The following is a 4,615-nucleotide window of genomic DNA, read 5'->3' as shown; positions in this document are numbered from 1 at the left end:
AATATAAGTTCGCGCTTCCACGTTTCGGATTTAAATATCTGGCGGCCCCAATTCCAGCCCTGCAAAATCTCTCTTCTCCACCGTCCCCTTCCGCGCCCAGATTGCTCAAATCCCTAATTCGCCGCCAACCCTCGAATCGCCCCTCGTCTCGTCTCTTTCCCCGCCGTTCCCCACCTCTGTGTCGGACGACGACGACGAAGACGACGGTCACGCTGCACCACCGCACCAGAGCTACCTCATCTACGCCCTCGTCCACCGCACCGGGTGGTCCACCGACAACGTCGGCCACCGCAACCAACGTGCCTCACAGACACCGAGTTCCACCGCATCAGGTGCGCTTCACCGACGCCGTCTCCCAGCTCACCGGGGCTACTTCACCGAGCACATCGTCGCACCTCCGCCCCCCGAGGCCGTTGGGGCTTCACCAACGGTCTCGTCCACCGCATCGTAGCGCTCCGCTGCCACTCAAGATCTGCATCCGTGCGCGGCCAGCCAATGCCAGCGCATCACCCTCAACGGCTCTGAAGTGACCCGCACTCTAGCTAGGCGAGCATGCCCAAACGCCGGACCGAACTAGGTATCCACACATCACTCCCTTGTGCACTGTTCCGACGATGTTTGGATATACTTTCACTGCTTTCTTAGCTTACACGCCTATGCAACTCTTGTTGGGGAACGTAGTAATTTCAAAAAAATTCTACGCACACGCAAGATCATGGTGATGCATAGCAATGAGAGGGGAGAGTGTTGTCCACGTACCCTCGTAGACCGATAGCGGAAGCGTTTAACACAACGCGGTTGATGTAGTCGTACGTCTTCACGATCCGACCGATCAAGTACCGAACGCACGGCACCTCCGAGTTCAGCACACGTTCAGCTCGATGACGTCCCTCGAACTCCGATCCAGCCGAGTGTTGAGGGAGAGTTTCGTCAGCACGACGGCGTGGTGACGATGATGATGTTCTACCGACGCAGGGCTTCGCCTAAGCACCGCTACGATATTATCGAGGTGTAATATGGTGGAGGGGGGCACCGCACACGGCTAAAAGATCGTTGATCAATTGTGTGTAGAGAGGTGCCCCCCTGCCCCCTATATAAAGGAGCAAGGGGGAGGCCGCCGGCCAAGGGAGGAGAGGCGCGCCAGGAGGAGTCCTACTCCTACCGGGAGTAGGACTCCCCCCCTTTCCATGTTGGACTAGGAGAGGAAGGGGGAAAAGGTGGAGGGGAGGAAGGAAGGGGGGCGCCGCCCCCCTCTCCTTGTCCTATTCGGACTGGGGGGCGCGCGGCCCTGCCCTAGCCTCCTCTCCTCTCTTCCACCTAGGCCCAATAAGGCCCATTAAGTTACCGGGGGGTTCCGGTAACCTCCCGGTACTCCGGAAAAATCCGATTTCACCCGGAACACTTCCGATGTCCAAACATAGGCTTCTAATATATCAATCTTTATGTCTCGACCATTTCGAGAGTCCTCGTCATGTCCGTGATCACATCCAGGACTCCGAACAACCTTCGGTACATAAAAACATATAAACTCATAATATAACTGTCATCGTAACGTTAAGCGTGCGGACCCTACGGGTTCGAGAACTATGTAGACATGACCGAGACACCTCTCCGGTCAATAACCAATAGCGGAACCTGGATGCTCATATTGGTTCCCACATATTCTACGAAGATCTTTATCGGTCAGACCGCATAACAACATACGTTGTTCCCTTTGTCATCGGTATGTTACTTGCCCGAGATTCGATCGTCGGTATCTCGATACCTAGTTCAATCTCGTTACCGGCAAGTCTCTTTACTCGTTCCGTAATACATCATCCCGCAACTAACTCATTAGTCACAATGCTTGCAAGGCTTATAGTGATGTGTATTACTGAGTGGGCCCAGAGATACCTCTCCGACAATCGGAGTGACAAATCCTAATCTCGAAATACGCCAACCTAACAAGTACCTTCGGAGACACCTGTAGAGCACCTTTATAATCACCCAGTTACGTTGTGACGTTTGGTAGCACACAAAGTGTTCCTCCGGTAAACGGGAGTTGCATAATCTCATAGTCATAGGAACATGTATAAGTCATGAAGAAAGCAATAGCAACATACTAAACGATCGAGTGCTAAGCTAACGGAATGGGTCAAGTCAATCACATCATTATCCTAATGATGTGATCCCGTTAATCAAATGACAACTCATGTCTATGGCTAGGAAACATAGCCATCTTTGATCAACGAGCTAGTCAAGTAGAGGCATACTAGTGACACTCTGTTTGTCTATGTATTCACACATGTATTATGTTTCCGGTTAATACAATTCTAGCATGAATAATAAACATTTATCATGATATAAGGAAATAAATAATAACTTTATTATTGCCTCTAGGGCATATTTCCTTCAACTCTTACTTTAACTCTTATTTCTTCTGGAGATATCATCTGAAACAAGCAAATCCATTTTTTAGCGAAGCATGACGGCGCTACGGGATCTGGTACACATCCTGCACACCCGTATAACCTTGTAAGTATCTGTCCTCCGGTACAACATCAAGGTCGATTCCTCTTATTTGATCAACCATTCACCGTGTCAAAAATGCAGAGGTGGATGCAAGGAGCACAAGGCCTGCACATCCAAGCAAGTGGTAACATGGACTTGTACATGGAACATCCCAAGCGCAAGCAGAGCTGCAGTGAGCCTCTACAACGAGCTAGCGTAAGTCCCTGCATTTCATTTAATTCGTACTGGCATTCGTGTATGATTTGTGTGTAGTGGCTGATCCACGAATTCAAGTTACCAGGGGCGAACATTTAACGTAAAAAATATGAGGCACTTGCACTCCGGAAATCAACATAACTTCAGAAATGTGAAGCTACATGCACTTTGAAAACCAGCTAATGATCCAAAGTAGTTCAGATTATAAACACTAAATGATGCAAGCACCAAAAAACACAAAATGCAACATGGTGTACAAGGACTACAAACATGGTCTGTACCTGCTTGAATTATTCGTTCTCTGGCTGAAAATATCGAAGTGTAATTGCACGTATAACCAGTGCGCAAACTGCATATCAATATATCTATCCTGCACAAGTATGGCAATAGTTTCAAACAACAGATTAGAAAAGTATTTATGCTATGTTGTCATGATACGGGGACTTTCTGGTAGATGGCCTCGACGTTTCCTCAAGCTATGAAAATGCACTATAATTTGCTTGCCATCAATGCCTGCAAATCTCTGTCTCTCTCAACATAGTAGATCATCATTAGACACTAAATCCTTCGATGAGCTTGCAAAATGCTTGCATTAGATCCCTCATTAGACACTATATGTTCATCACCAGGATCATGTAAAATGTTTGCATCAAATCCTTCATTAGCAGTATGTTCATTAGACACTTCAGGCTCAAGAACAACATGAGCTTGTATGTTTGCATCGGAAACTTGATTAGATACATCAGATTCAGTCAGTTCAGTATTGATTGGGGGAGTTATAAAATAAGTAGAAATTGGTTTCATTTTCTCATAGATTCCCTACATACAAGCAGTTTTACAACACCGTCAGGTTTAACTATTGGCCAGAAATTGAAGAATTGAATTAGATATAATCAGGGATGTGATGTACCTGTTCGTTGCGCATGCTACTCTTGCAAGCTGGGCCTGTCCGTTTGTGCCAGCTCGATGCCATGCCCGTGCTGCCGTCACTGCCTCCCACGTAGGCTACACCCAGGGTTGGATCTTCATCTTCTTGTCCTTCCGTTCGCTTGAAGCCCGGCGACCGCCCTCCAACGAGGCCGCGAGGAAGTGCTGTGTCGGTCTGTCCAGCAGCGGCTAGGTTAGGAGCGAACCAGACAAGAGGCTGGAGCGAATGAATTGGGATTTTTCCTGCTGTCGATCGATATGGGAGGCGCTCGTTTGGGTCGCGAGCCTGCTATAGGGCCTACCTTGCACTTATGTTACTGGCCCATCCAAATTGAAACATTTTTCTTCATTTTTTACATTGCCTGCTCGTGCGTTGGGACGAACAAAACTAGCGTGGGCCAACCTGGATGACTCAAACTAGGTGCACACTTTCTAGCCACCTGAGGCGGCCGCCCATACCAGCCCCTATGGTGGCGTCGCCCCTTTTTGCGTGTATGATTGGATAGTGAAAAATATTCCAGTGGCACTTTTGATTTACCCACAAAATGGTTGAATTGCTTGTTTCTATGAACTGAGTTCGCCGATAATGTGAAGGATGCCAGTCTTTTCATCCTATTGTAGATTGCTTAGATCTCGATATGCCAAAAGTAATCACATGAAATATACAGTAAAAGCCAGTGTGATGTGTTTGGCTACAACTAGTCTAACTACACGTCCTCACATAACATATCAAGGACGCACCATCTTACCAGATTAACCATTCGACTTACCCATGCAGTGTGGGAAGAAAGAAGTATTGGGACTGCGTATCCAAGCAATTGATGCCATGGACTCCTTCGTACAACCTTGTAAGCGAAAAAGAAGTTGCAGTGTGCCTGTACAAAGAACTAGCGTAAGTTCAGTTACCTGCTTCTCGGAATTTTAGTTAGCCACTTATTGCAAAATTGTTCAATTATGTTGCTTGGCTTAATTTAGTTTGCTA

This window comes from Triticum aestivum, chromosome 3D (assembly GCF_018294505.1).
Source record: "Triticum aestivum cultivar Chinese Spring chromosome 3D, IWGSC CS RefSeq v2.1, whole genome shotgun sequence".
NCBI classification, from domain to species: Eukaryota; Viridiplantae; Streptophyta; class Magnoliopsida; order Poales; family Poaceae; genus Triticum; species Triticum aestivum.
Note: the sequence above shows the minus strand (reverse complement) of the source record.